Here is a 16,777-nt window from a genome sequence, read left to right as displayed (position 1 = left end):
TTTATCAGTATCTGTATGTGTCTGTAGCACTGTATGTATATTTATCAGTATCTGTATGTGTCTGTGACACTGTATGTATATTTATCTGTATGTGTCTGTAGCACTGTATGTATATTTATCTGTATCTGTATGTGTCTGTAGCACTGTATGTATATTTATCTGTATCTGTATGTGTCTGTAGCACTGTATGTGTATTTATCAGTATCTGTATGTGTGTGTAGCACTGTATGTATATTTATGAGTATCTGTATGTGTTTGTGACACTGTATGTATATCAGTATCTGTATGTGTCTGTAGCACTGTATGTATATTTTTCAGTATCTGTATATTTCTGTAGCACTGTATGTGTATTTATCAGTATCTGTATGCGTCTGTAGCACAGTATGTATATTTATCAGTATCTGTATGTGTCTGTAGCACAGTATGTATATTTATCAGTATCTGTATGTGTCTGTAGCACTGTATGTATGTATATTTATCAGTATCTGTATGTGTCTGTAGCACTGTATGTATATTTATCAGTATCTGTATGTGTCTGTAGCACTGTATGTATATTTATCAGTATCTGTATGTGTCTGTGACACTGTATGTATATTTATCTGTATCTGTATGTGTCTGTAGCACTGTATGTATATTTATCTGTATCTGTATGTGTCTGTAGCACTGTATCTGTATTTATCAGTATCTGTATGTGTGTGTAGCACTATATGTATATTTATGAGTATCTGTATGTGTTTGTGACACTGTATGTATATTTATCAGTATCTGTATGTGTATTTATCAGTATCTGTATGTGTCTGTAGCACTGTATGTATATTTATCAGTATCTGTATATTTCTGTAGCACTGTATGTGTATTTATCATTATCTGTATGTGTCTGTAGCACAGTATGTATATTTATCAGTATCTGTATGTGTCTGTAGCACAGTATGTATATTTATCAGTATCTGTGTCTGTAGCACTGTATGTGTATTTATCAGTATCTGTATGTGTCTGTAGCACTGTATGTATATTTATCAGTATCTGTATGTGTCTGTAGCACTGTATGTGTATTTATCAGTATCTGTAGCACTGTATGTGTATTTATCAGTATCTGTATGTGTCTGTAGCACTGTATGTATATTTATCAGTATCTGTATGTGTATTTATCAGTATCTGTATGTGTCTGTAGCACTTTATGTATATTTATCAGTATCTGTATGTGTCTGTATCACTGTATGTATATTTATCAGTATCTGTATGTGTCTGTATCACTGTATGTATATATATCAGTATCTGTATGTGTCTGTATCACTGTATGTATATTTATCAGTATCTGTATGTGTCTGTATCACTGTATGTATATTTATCAGTATCTGTATGTGTCTGTAGCACTGTATGTATATTTATCAGTATCTGTATGTATATTTATCAGTATCTGTATGTGTCTGTAGCACTGTATGTATATTTATCAGTATCTGTATGTGTCTGTAGCACTGTATGTATATTTATCAGTATCTGTATGTGTCTGTAGCACTTTATGTATATTTATCAGTATATGTCTGTAGCACTGTATGTATATTTATCAGTATATGTCAGAAGCACTGTATGTATATTTATCAGTATCTGTATGTGTCTGTAGCACTGTATGTATATTTATCAGTATCTGTATGTGTCTGTAGCACTGTATGTATATTTATCAGTATCTGTATGTGTCTGTAGCACTGTATGTATATTTATCAGTATCTGTATGTGCCTGTGACAATGAATGTATATTTATCAGTATCTGCATGTGCCTGTGACACTATATGTATATTTATCAGTATCTGTATGTGCCTGTGACACGGAATGTATATTTATCAGTATCTGTATGTGCCTGTGACACTGTATGTATATTTATCAGTATCTGTATGTGCCTGTGACACTGAATGTATATTTATCAGTATCTGTATGTGCCTGTGACACTGTATGTATATTTATCAGTATCTGTATGTGTCTGTGACACTGTATGTATATTTATCAATATCTGTATGTGTGTGTGGCACAGTATGTATATTTATCAGTATCTGTATGTGTGTGTAGTACTGTGTGAGTTGTGTATCCAGGCGCCAACAATGGAGGCTAAGGCTAAAGTTAGAACTTGAATTTTTAATCAAGACAAATCTTCTACACAATTGTGTAGAAGATTTGTCTTGATTAAAAATTCAAGTTCTAACTTTAGCCTTAGCCTCCATTGTTGGCGCCTGGATACACAACTCACACTGAAAACCCTCTAGGTGGCAGCTAGGTACCACTACTCCAGGCATAAAAGGTTTAGTAGGCGCTGAGATATACACTTATATTTACATGTGTGTGTAGTACTGTATGTGTATTTATCAGTATCTGTATGTGTCTGTAGTACTGTATGTATATTTATCAGTATCTGTATGTGTGTGTAGCGCTGTATGTATATTTATCAGTATCTGTATGTGTCTGTAGTACTGTATGTATATTTATCAGTATCTGTATGTGCCTGTGACACTGTATATTTATCAGTATTTGTATGTGTCTGTGACACTGTATGTATATTTATCAGTATTTGTATGTGTCTGTGACACTGTATGTATATTTATCAGTATCTGTATGTGTCTGTGACACTGTATGTATATTTATCAGTATCTGTATGTGCCTGTGACACTGTATGTATATTTATCAGTATCTGTATGTGTGTGCAGCACTGTATGTATATTTATCAGTATCTGTATGTGTCTGTGGGACAGTATGTATATTTATCAGTATCTGTATGTGTGTGCAGCACTGTATGTGTATTTATCAGTATCTGTATGTGTCTGTAGTACTGTATGTATATTTATCAGTATCTGTATGTGTGTGTAGCACTGTATGTATATTTATCAGTATCTGTATGTGTCTGTGACACTGTATGTATATTTATCAGTATCTGTATGTGTCTGTGACACTGTATGTATATTTATCAGTATCTGTATGTGTCTGTGACACTGTATGTATATTTATCAGTATCTGTATGTGTCTGTGACACTGTATGTATATGTATCAGTATCTGTATGTGCCTGTGACACTGTATGTATATTTATCAGTATCTGTATGTGCCTGTGACACTGTATGTATATTTATCAGTATCTGTATGTGTCTGTGACACTGTATGTATATTTATCAGTATCTCTATGTGTCTGTGACACTGTATGTATATTTATCAGTATCTGTATGTGTCAGTGACACTGTATGTATATTTATCAGTATCTGTATGTGTGTGTAGCACTGTATGTGTATTTATCAGTATCTGTGTCTGTAGCACTGTATGTGTATTTATCAGTATCTGGATGTGTGTGACACTGTATGTATATTTATCAGTATCTGTATGTGTCTGTAGCACTGTGTGTATATTTTTCAGTATCTGTATGTGTCTGTAGCACAGTATGTATATTTATCAGTATCTGTATGTGTCTGTAGCACTGTATGTATATTTATCAGTATCTGTATGTGTCTGTAGCACTGTATGTTTATTTATCAGTATCTGTATGTGTCTGTAGCACTGTATGTTTATTTATCAGTATCTGTATGTGTCTGTAGCACTGTATGTATATTTATCAGTATCTGTATGCGTCTGTAGCACTGTATGTATATTTATCAGTATCTGTATGCGTCTGTAGCACTGTATGTATATTTATCAGTATCTGTATGTGTCTGTAGCACTGTATGTATATTTATCAGTATCTGTATGTGTCTGTAGCACTGTATGTGTATTTATCAGTATCTGTATGTGTCTGTGGCACTGTATGTATATTTATCAGTATCTGTATGTGTCTGTAGCACAGTATGTATATTTATCAGTATCTGTATGTGTCTGTAGCACTGTATGTATATTTATCAGTATCTGTATGTGTGTGTAGCACTGTATGTATATTTATCAGTATCTGTATGTGTCTGTAGCACTGTATGTGTATTTATCAGTATCTGTATGTGTCTGTGGCACTGTATGTATATTTATCAGTATCTGTATGTGTCTGTAGCACAGTATGTATATTTATCAGTATCTGTATGTGTCTGTAGCACTGTATGTATATTTATCAGTATCTGTATGTGTGTAGCACTGTATGTGTATTTATCAGTATCTGTATGTGTCTGTAGAACAGTATGTATATTTATCAGTATCTGTATGTGTGTGGCACAGTATGTATATTTATCAGTATCTGTATGTGTCTGTAGAACAGTATGTATATTTATCAGTATCTGTATGTGTGTAGCACTGTATGTATATTTATCAGTATCTGTATGTGTCTGTAGCACTGTATGTATATTTATCAGTATATGTATGTGTGTGTAGCACAGTATGTATATTTATCTGTATCTGTATGTGTCTGTAGCACAGTATGTATATTTATCAGTATCTGTATGTGTCTGTAGCACTGTATGTATATTTATCAGAATCTGTATGTGTCTGTGACACTGTATGTATATTTATCAGTATATGTATGTGTCTGTAGCACTGTATGTATATTTATTGGTATCTGTATGTGCCTGTGACAATGTATGTATATTTATCAGTATCTGTGTGTGTCTGTAGCACTGTATGTGTATTTATCAGTATCTGTATGTGTGTGTAGCACTGTATGTATATTTATCAGTATCTGTATGTGTCTGTAGCACTGTATGTATATTTATCAGTATCTGTATGTGTCTGTGACACTGTATGTATATTTATCAGTATCTGTATGTGTCTGTAGCACTGTATGTATATTTATCAGTATCTGTATGTGTCTGTAGCACTGTATGTATATTTATCAGTATATGTATGTGTGTGTAGCACTGTATGTGTATTTATCAGTATCTGTATGATTGTGACACTGTATGTATATGTATCAGTATCTGTATGTGCCTGTGACAATGTATGTATATTTATCAGTATCTGTATGTGTCTGTAGCACTGTATGTATATTTATCAGTATCTGTATGTGTCTGTAGCACTGTATGTATATTTATCAGTATCTGTATGTGTCTGTAGCACTTTATGTATATTTATCAGTATATGTCTGTAGCACTGTATGTATATTTATCAGTATATGTCAGAAGCACTGTATGTATATTTATCAGTATCTGTATGTGTCTGTAGCACTGTATGTATATTTATCAGTATCTGTATGTGTCTGTAGCACTGTATGTATATTTATCAGTATATGTCAGAAGCACTGTATGTATATTTATCAGTATCTGTATGTGTCTGTAGCACTGTATGTATATTTATCAGTATCTGTATGTGTCTGTAGCACTGTATGTATATTTATCAGTATCTGTATGTGTCTGTAGCACTGTATGTATATTTATCAGTATCTGTATGTGCCTGTGACACTGAATGTATATTTATCAGTATCTGCATGTGCCTGTGACACTATATGTATATTTATCAGTATCTGTATGTGCCTATGACACGGAATGTATATTTATCAGTATCTGTATGTGCCTGTGACACTGTATGTATATTTATCAGTATCTGTATGTGCCTGTGACACTGAATGTATATTTATCAGTATCTGTATGTGCCTGTGACACTGTATGTATATTTATCAGTATCTGTATGTGTCTGTAGCACAGTATGTATATTTATCAGTATCTGTATGTGTCTGTGACACTGTATGTATATTTATCAATATCTATATGTGTGTGTGGCACAGTATGTATATTTATCAGTATCTGTATGTGTGTGTAGCACTGTATGTGTATTTATCAGTATCTGTATGTGTCTGTAGTACTGTATGTATATTTATCAGTATCTGTATGTGTGTGTAGCGCTGTATGTATATTTATCAGTATCTGTATGTGTCTGTAGTACTGTATGTATATTTATCAGTATCTGTATGTGCCTGTGACACTGTATATTTATCAGTATTTGTATGTGTCTGTGACACTGTATGTATATTTATCAGTATTTGTATGTGTCTGTGACACTGTATGTATATTTATCAGTATCTGTATGTGTCTGTGACACTGTATGTATATTTATCAGTATCTGTATGTGCCTGTGACACTGTATGTATATTTATCAGTATCTGTATGTGTGTGCAGCACTGTATGTATATTTATCAGTATCTGTATGTGTCTGTGGGACAGTATGTATATTTATCAGTATCTGTATGTGTGCAGCACTGTATGTGTATTTATCAGTATCTGTATGTGTCTGTAGTACTGTATGTATATTTATCAGTATCTGTATGTGTGTGTAGCACTGTATGTATATTTATCAGTATCTGTATGTGTCTGTGACACTGTATGTATATTTATCAGTATCTGTATGTGTCTGTGACACTGTATGTATATTTATCAGTATCTGTATGTGTCTGTGACACTGTATGTATATTTATCAGTATCTGTATGTGTCTGTGACACTGTATGTATATGTATCAGTATCTGTATGTGCCTGTGACACTGTATGTATATTTATCAGTATCTGTATGTGCCTGTGACACTGTATGTATATTTATCAGTATCTGTATGTGTCTGTGACACTGTATGTATATTTATCAGTATCTGTATGTGTCTGTGACACTGTATGTATATTTATCAGTATCTGTATGTGTCTGTGACACTGTATGTATATTTATCAGTATCTGTATGTGTCTGTGACACTGTATGTATATTTATCAGTATCTGTATGTGTGTGTAGCACTGTATGTGTATTTATCAGTGTAACGGTACCAACCGGATACCAAGGGTTAACACCAGGGAACAATGTCCTGCATAGGGAAGCAGCAATTCACCACCCAGCCAGTTTTCAGGTTTAAACAGAATGAATTTTATTAAGGCTCACATGCCCAGTATTTATGCAGGTCTGACCCCCCCCAGAAGGGGGGTTGAAAGAATGTTGTACATTGAATGGAGGGAACACGCCCTTTTACATGATACAATAGAATACCTTGCTCAAGCTGATAACAATTTAAACACAGACACACACTTGGCTTTCCTTATCATCTAGGGTCTGCTCTCTGAGGTTGATTAAACAATGGACTGTGTATCAATAACATTAATGACAGTGCACAATAGCTGAACACAGTTAACTCTTTCAGTGCTGACAGAAGGGTCTGTCACATCTACATAGCACAATATACAGCCTATAGACAACCTTTCTTATGTTATAGTCCAGAAGTGGCTAGGTTTGCCACAATGCTCCCCCAGAACCAAGCCGGCATACACAGTCTGATCCCAACGGATCGGCTTGGGGATGTCCGGGGCAACAACTTTCGGCTCAAGTAGGCTACGGGGTGTTCTCCGCCATCTGCTCCAACTTGGCTCAGTACTGCCCCCACCCCAAACATGGAAGCGTCTCTTCTCGGAGGGACTGGGCTTGGGTAGTCACAGGGTTAACATCAGCGGGATCCATGGGAGCATAGGCAGAAACAAGGGGGGCCAAGTCATTTCCAAGGAGAACATCAGCAGGTAAGTCCTTCTTGACCCCCACATTCACAAGTCTAGCGCCCACTCCCCAATCCAAATGTACCCTGGCAACAGGTAGGCGGAACACAGTGCCCCCTGCTACCCTCACATCCACAGTGTCTCCAGTGTGCTGTTTCTCAGGCACCAAGTTCTCTTGAAGCAAGGTCATGGTAGCACCAGTATCCCGTAGACCACTGACCTCCTTCCCATTCACTTTAACCCGTTGCCGGTTATTCCGGTGGGCAGCTTGCACGGGGTCTGCTTCATGTAGGCTGCCCCAGCATTCTGGCGCCTCTACGTAGCGGGCCACAGGCTGAGGATTATGTGGGATTCCGCCAGCGGGTCTTCTCCAGGACTGTGCTTGATTCGCTGCGTTTAGGGGACACTCTGGTCTTTTGTGCCCTAGTTGCTTACATCCAAAGCACCGAATAGGTTGTGAGTAGCCCCGCAAATTGAACCGGGCTCTCTGAGGGTAGTTCGTGGCCGGAGGCCGTGTGGTATAGCGGTGCGCCGGGGGTTGGTAACTGGCAGCTGCTGGGGTGACTGGGGGTCTGTACTCCACTCTAGCAGTGGGCAATCGGTATACTGCTCCCCCTGCCCCTCGTACTGCCACGGATCCGCCAGTGGGTGCTGTATCCGGCACCAAATGGGGAGCTATCAGGGTTAAAGTAGCTCCCGAATCCCGAAGTCCCTGGACCGACATCACCTCATGCAGAATTCCCAGGGGTTCCTCGGCTTGGGTGCTCAACACCTCATGAGCGGCTGGCTCCGTTTGGTAATGGTGAGCAGCCGCCCTTGGGGCCAGGTTCTGTCTGACCTGGTTCCAAGCTTGTCTGCTCCGATTTTGGGTGCACTCACGTGCCATATGTCCCCACTGCTTGCAGGTGTGGCATTGTATATTAGCCCGTCCATTGTTAGGCTGTAGTCCATGGTGCCTCCTGGCATCAAAATGCTGGTCTGCTAATCTGGCTGCTTCGGTTAAGGTGAGGGGTTTTCGATCTCTCACCCATTCTTGGGCTTCTGGGGACAAGCCGTTAAAGAATTGCTCCAACAGCATCAGTTGTCGCAATTCTTCCATGGTGGTAGCTTGGCTGGCCTGTATCCACCCCTGAGATGCTTGATCCAGCTTGTGGGCCCACTCTGCATGGGAATCTCTTTCTGGCTTGCGCAGGCCTCTAAACTTGCGCCGGTATGCCTCTGAGGTAATGGCATATCTTTCCAAGATCGCTCTCTTCACTTTAGCGTAATCCTTGCTGTCCTCCCTGGGTACAGCGCGATACGCTTCCGCTGCCCTACCGGCTAGCTTGCCTGCTAGCACCGGCACCCATACGGACTGCTCCAAATCATGTAACTCGCACAGTCTCTCAAAATCCTGTAAATACCCATCAATCTCATCCTTCTCCTCACAAAACATTTTAAATGCATGGTATGGGATTTTGGGTCTTACTGGGTTGCTGAGTGCGTCCAAAATGGATTCTGCTCGGGAGGATGCATTCCGCGGACTGTGTGCCATCACGTACTCCTGCACATCTGCCATTACCACGGATAGCATATCCCGTGGTACAGGTTGGGGTAAAAATTCCAGCCTGGTCCTCATTTCCCTCTGGTATAGGGTCTCCTCCATGGCTGCTGGAGGCGTAGCGCTGCGAGCTCTGTCTCCCTCCATCAGCTCAGCAATTAATATAGCCTTGGGTTTGCTGCTGCCTATCTTTCCCCTGGCTTCTAGCAGTTCCTTTTACGTTTGTCTCTTTAGCTTAGAATAATCCATCTCCATTCACTTCGGTCCCTGGTACTCCTTCCATCTTAGTCAGTATTGTAGTAATCCCCCTCTTCCTGAGGTTACTGGCTTGTGTAGTTGCTCTTCTGGGCGATAAGGTTCATTCCGTCGCTTGCCACCAATTGTAACGGTACCAACCGGATACCAAGGGTTAACACCAGGGAACAATGTCCTGCATAGGGAAGCAGCAATTCACCACCCAGCCAGTTTTCAGGTTTAAACAGAATGAATTTTATTAAGGCTCACATGCCCAGTATTTATGCAGGTCTGACCCCCCCCAGAAGGGGGGTTGAAAGAATGTTGTACATTGAATGGAGGGAACACGCCCTTTTACATGATACAATAGAATACCTTGCTCAAGCTGATAACAATTTAAACACAGACACACACTTGGCTTTCCTTATCATCTAGGGTCTGCTCTCTGAGGTTGATTAAACAATGGACTGTGTATCAATAACATTAATGACAGTGCACAATAGCTGAACACAGTTAACTCTTTCAGTGCTGACAGAAGGGTCTGTCACATCTACATAGCACAATATACAGCCTATAGACAACCTTTCTTATGTTATAGTCCAGAAGTGGCTAGGTTTGCCACAATCAGAATATGTGTCTGTAGCACTGTATGTGTATTTATCAGTATCTGGATGTGTGTGACACTGTATGTATATTTATCAGTATCTGTATGTGTCTGTAGCACTGTGTGTATATTTTTCAGTATCTGTATGTGTCTGTAGCACAGTATGTATATTTATGAGTATCTGTATGTGTCTGTAGCACTGTATGTATATTTATCAGTATCTGTATGTGTCTGTAGCACTGTATGTTTATTTATCAGTATCTGTATGTGTCTGTAGCACTGTATGTTTATTTATCAGTATCTGTATGTGTCTGTAGCACTGTATTTATATTTATCAGTATCTGTATGCGTCTGTAGCACTGTATGTATATTTATCAGTATCTGTATGCGTCTGCTGCACTGTATGTATATTTATCAGTATCTGTATGTGTCTGTAGCACTGTATGTATATTTATCAGTATCTGTATGTGTCTGTAGCACTGTATGTGTATTTATCAGTATCTGTATGTGTCTGTGGCACTGTATGTATATTTATCAGTATCTGTATGTGTCTGTAGCACAGTATGTATATTTATCAGTATCTGTATGTGTCTGTAGCACTGTATGTATATTTATCAGTATCTGTATGTGTGTGTAGCACTGTATGTATATTTATCAGTATCTGTATGTGTCTGTAGCACTGTATGTGTATTTATCAGTATCTGTATGTGTCTGTGGCACTGTATGTATATTTATCAGTATCTGTATGTGTCTGTAGCACAGTATGTATATTTATCAGTATCTGTATGTGTCTGTAGCACTGTATGTATATTTATCAGTATCTGTATGTGTGTAGCACTGTATGTGTATTTATCAGTATCTGTATGTGTCTGTAGAACAGTATGTATATTTATCAGTATCTGTATGTGTGTGGCACAGTATGTATATTTATCAGTATCTGTATGTGTCTGTAGAACAGTATGTATATTTATCAGTATCTGTATGTGTGTAGCACTGTATGTATATTTATCAGTATCTGTATGTGTCTGTAGCACTGTATGTATATTTATCAGTATATGTATGTGTGTGTAGCACAGTATGTATATTTATCAGTATCTGTATGTGTCTGTAGCACAGTATGTATATTTATCAGTATCTGTATGTGTCTGTAGCACTGTATGTATATTTATCAGAATCTGTATGTGTCTGTGACACTGTATGTATATTTATCAGTATATGTATGTGTCTGTAGCACTGTATGTATATTTATTGGTATCTGTATGTGCCTGTGATAATGTATGTATATTTATCAGTATCTGTGTGTGTCTGTAGCACTGTATGTGTATTTATCAGTATCTGTATGTGTGTGTAGCACTGTATGTATATTTATCAGTATCTGTATGTGTCTGTAGCACTGTATGTATATTTATCAGTATCTGTATGTGTCTGTAGCACTGTATGTATATTTATCAGTATATGTATGTGTGTGTAGCACTGTATGTGTATTTATCAGTATCTGTATGTTTGTGACACTGTATGTATATGTATCAGTATCTGTATGTGCCTGTGACAATGTATGTATATTTATCTGTATCTGTATGTGCCTGTGACAATGTATGTATATTTATCAGTATCTGTATGTGTCTGTGACACTGTATGTATATTTATCAGTATCTGTATGTGTCTGTAGCACTGTATGTATATTTATCAGTATCTGTATGTGTCTGTAGCACTGTATGTATATTTATCAGTATCTGTATGTGTGTAGCACTGTATGTATATTTATCAGTATCTGTATGTGTCTGTAGCACTGTATGTGTATTTATCAGTATCTGTATGTTTGTGACACTGTATGTATATGTATCAGTATATTTATGGTTTTGTGACACTGTATGTATATTTATCAGTATCTGTATGTGTCTGTGACACTGTATGTATATTTATCAGTATCTGTATGTGTCTGTAGCACTGTATGTATATTTATCAGTATCTGTATGTGTCTGTAGCACTGTATGTATATTTATCAGTATTTGTATGTGTCTGTAGCACTGTATGTATATTTATCAGTATCTGTATGTGTCTGTAGCACTGTATGTATATTTATCAGTATCTGTATGTGTCTGTAGCACTGTATGTATATTTATCAGTATCTGTATGTGTTTGTGACACTGTATGTATATATATCAGTATCTGTATGTGTTTGTGACACTGTATGTATATATATCAGTATCTGTATGTGTTTGTGACACTGTATGTATATTTATCAGTATCTGTATGTGTTTGTGACACTGTATGTATATATATCAGTATCTGTATGTGCCTGTGACACTGTATGTATATATATCAGTATCTGTATGTGCCTGTGACACTGTATGTATATTTATCAGTATCTGTATGTGTTTGTGACACTGTATGTATCAGTATCTGTATGTGCCTGTTACACTGTATGTATATTTATCAGTATCTGTATGTGTCTGTAGCACTGTATGTATATTTATCAGTATCTGTATGTGCCTGTTACACTGTATGTATATTTATCAGTATCTGTATGTGTCTGTAGCACTGTATGTATTTTTATCAGTATCTGTGGCACTGTATGTATATTTATCAGTATGTTTCTGTAGTACTGTATGTGTATTTATCAGTATCTGTATGTCTGTTGCACTGTATGTATATTTATCTGTATATGTGTCAGGGTGCCAGGAATCAGACTGAGACGAGAAGTGCAAAAATAATCACACCTTTATTAATAGCAAAAAATAATTAAAAGTCCACAAGTCAAATAACAAGCCAGGAGTCAAAACCAGAGCTGGTAGTCAGACGAGCCGAGTCAGGAGCCAAAGGGAATAGTCAGACGAGCCGGAATCAGGAACAAGGAAAACAGCAGAGTCAGGAAAAAGCCAGGGATCAGGAACCAGGAAGTACGTCAGGCAGCCAGGTAATACACAGGAACTCTCACGAACAGGTCTGAGACAACGCAAAGGCAAAGCATACTGAACAGAGGCCCTTTAAATAATAAGTGATGACATCACAATTCTGAGACTGCATCCTGTCTCACAGGGATGATGCACACCAGTCTGGCCATAAAAAGTGCAGGAAGTGAGCAGCATCCCCCACAATGCACCAAGTCAGGAAGAGAGGTGAGTAAAATGGCTGCCAGCAGCACATGGCGAACACAACAGGGAAAAACCCTGACAATATGTCTGTGGCACTGTATGTATATTTATCAGTATTTGTATGTGTGTGTAGCACTGTATGTATATTTATCAGTATCTGTATGTGTGTGTAGCACTGTGTGTATATCAGTATCTGTATGTGTGTGTAGCACTGTATGTATATTTATCAGTATCTGTATGTAGCACTGTGTGTATATCAGTATCTGTATGTGTGTATAGAACTGTATGTACATTTATCAGTATCTGTATGTGTCTGTAGCACTGTATGTATATATATCAGTATCTGTGGCACTGTATGTATATTTATATGAATATGCCTGTGACACTGTATGTATATTTATCAGAATCTATATGTGTCTATAGCACTGTATGTGTATTTATCAGTATCTGTATGTTTCTGTGACACTGTATGTATATTTATCAGTATCTGTGTGTGTCTGTAGCACTGTATGTATATTTATCAGTATCTGTGGCACTGTATGTATATTTATCAGTATCTGTGGCACTGTATGTATATTTATCAGTATCTGTATGTGCCTGTGACACTGTATGTATATTTATCAGTATCTGTATGTGTCTGTAGCACTGTATGTGTATTTATCAGTATCTGTATGTGTCTGTAGCTCTGTATGTGTATTTATCAGTATCTGTATGTGTCTGTGACAATGTATGTATATTTATCAGTATCTGTATGTGTGTGTAGCACTGTATGTGTATTTATCAGTATCTGTATGCGTCTGTGGCACTGTTTGTATATTTATCTGTATCTGTATGTGTCTGTAGCACAGTATGTATATTTATCAGTATCTGTATGTGTCTGTAGCACTGTATGTATATTTATCTGTATCTGTATGTGTCTGTAGCACTGTATGTATATTTATCTGTATCTGTATGTGTCTGTAGCACTGTATGTGTATTTATCAGTATCTGTATGTGTGTGTAGCACTGTATGTATATTTATGAGTATCTGTATGTGTTTGTGACACTGTATGTATATCAGTATCTGTATGTGTCTGTAGCACTGTATGTATATTTTTCAGTATCTGTATATTTCTGTAGCACTGTATGTGTATTTATCAGTATCTGTATGCGTCTGTAGCACAGTATGTATATTTATCAGTATCTGTATGTGTCTGTAGCACAGTATGTATATTTATCAGTATCTGTATGTGTCTGTAGCACTGTATGTATATTTATCAGTATCTGTATGTGTCTGTAGCACTGTATGTATATTTATCAGTATCTGTATGTGTCTGTGACACTGTATGTATATTTATCTGTATCTGTATGTGTCTGTAGCACTGTATGTATATTTATCTGTATCTGTATGTGTCTGTAGCACTGTATCTGTATTTATCAGTATCTGTATGTGTGTGTAGCACTATATGTATATTTATGAGTATCTGTATGTGTTTGTGACACTGTATGTATATTTATCAGTATCTGTATGTGTATTTATCAGTATCTGTATGTGTCTGTAGCACTGTATGTATATTTATCAGTATCTGTATATTTCTGTAGCACTGTATGTGTATTTATCATTATCTGTATGTGTCTGTAGCACAGTATGTATATTTATCAGTATCTGTATGTGTCTGTAGCACAGTATGTATATTTATCAGTATCTGTGTCTGTAGCACTGTATGTGTATTTATCAGTATCTGTATGTGTCTGTAGCACTGTATGTATATTTATCAGTATCTGTATGTGTCTGTAGCACTGTATGTGTATTTATCAGTATCTGTAGCACTGTATGTGTATTTATCAGTATCTGTATGTGTCTGTAGCACTGTATGTATATTTATCAGTATCTGTATGTGTATTTATCAGTATCTGTATGTGTCTGTAGCACTGTATGTATATTTATCAGTATCTGTATGTGTCTGTATCACTGTATGTATATTTATCAGTATCTGTATGTGTCTGTATCACTGTATGTATATATATCAGTATCTGTATGTGTCTGTATCACTGTATGTATATTTATCAGTATCTGTATGTGTCTGTATCACTGTATGTATATTTATCAGTATCACTGTATGTATATATATCAGTATCTGTATGTGTCTGTATCACTGTATGTATATTTATCAGTATCTGTATGTGTCTGTATCACTGTATGTATATTTATCAGTATCTGTATGTGTCTGTAGCACTGTATGTATATTTATCAGTATCTGTATGTATATTTATCAGTATCTGTATGTGTCTGTAGCACTGTATGTATATTTATCAGTATCTGTATGTGTCTGTAGCACTGTATGTATATTTATCAGTATCTGTATGTGTCTGTAGCACTTTATGTATATTTATCAGTATATGTCTGTAGCACTGTATGTATATTTATCAGTATATGTCAGAAGCACTGTATGTATATTTATCAGTATCTGTATGTGTCTGTAGCACTGTATGTATATTTATCAGTATCTGTATGTGTCTGTAGCACTGTATGTATAATTATCAGTATCTGTATGTGTCTGTAGCACTGTATGTATATTTATCAGTATCTGTATGTGCCTGTGACACTGAATGTATATTTATCAGTATCTGCATGTGCCTGTGACACTATATGTATATTTATCAGTATCTGTATGTGCCTGTGACACGGAATGTATATTTATCAGTATCTGTATGTGCCTGTGACACTGTATGTATATTTATCAGTATCTGTATGTGCCTGTGACACTGAATGTATATTTATCAGTATCTGTATGTGCCTGTGACACTGTATGTATATTTATCAGTATCTGTATGTGTCTGTGACACTGTATGTATATTTATCAATATCTGTATGTGTGTGTGGCACAGTATGTATATTTATCAGTATCTGTATGTGTGTGTAGCACTGTATGTGTATTTATCAGTATCTGTATGTGTCTGTAGTACTGTATATATATTTATCAGTATCTGTATGTGTGTGTAGCGCTGTATGTATATTTATCAGTATCTGTATGTGTCTGTAGTACTGTATGTATATTTATCAGTATCTGTATGTGCCTGTGACACTGTATATTTATCAGTATTTGTATGTGTCTGTGACACTGTATGTATATTTATCAGTATTTGTATGTGTCTGTGACACTGTATGTATATTTATCAGTATCTGTAAGTGTCTGTGACACTGTATGTATATTTATCAGTATCTGTATGTGCCTGTGACACTGTATGTATATTTATCAGTATCTGTATGTGTGTGCAGCACTGTATGTATATTTATCAGTATCTGTATGTGTCTGTGGGACAGTATGTATATTTATCAGTATCTGTATGTGTGTGCAGCACTGTATGTGTATTTATCAGTATCTGTATGTGTCTGTAGTACTGTATGTATATTTATCAGTATCTGTATGTGTGTGTAGCACTGTATGTATATTTATCAGTATCTGTATGTGTCTGTGACACTGTATGTATATTTATCAGTATCTGTATGTGTCTGTGACACTGTATGTATATTTATCAGTATCTGTATGTGTCTGTGACACTGTATGTATATTTATCAGTATCTGTATGTGTCTGTGACACTGTATGTATATGTATCAGTATCTGTATGTGCCTGTGACACTGTATGTATATTTATCAGTATCTGTATGTGCCTGTGACACTGTATGTATATTTATCAGTATCTGTATGTGTCTGTGACACTGTATGTATATTTATCAGTATCTGTATGTGTCTGTGACACTGTATGTATATTTATCAGTATCTGTATGTGTCTGTGACACTGTATGTATATTTATCAGTATCTGTATGTGTGTGTAGCACTGTATGTGTATTTATCAGTATCTGTGTCTGTAGCACTGTATGTGTATTTATCAGTATCTGGATGTGTGTGACACTGTATGT

This window comes from Bombina bombina, chromosome 4 (genome assembly GCF_027579735.1).
Source record: "Bombina bombina isolate aBomBom1 chromosome 4, aBomBom1.pri, whole genome shotgun sequence".
Taxonomy (NCBI): Eukaryota; Metazoa; Chordata; class Amphibia; order Anura; family Bombinatoridae; genus Bombina; species Bombina bombina.
Note: the sequence above shows the minus strand (reverse complement) of the source record.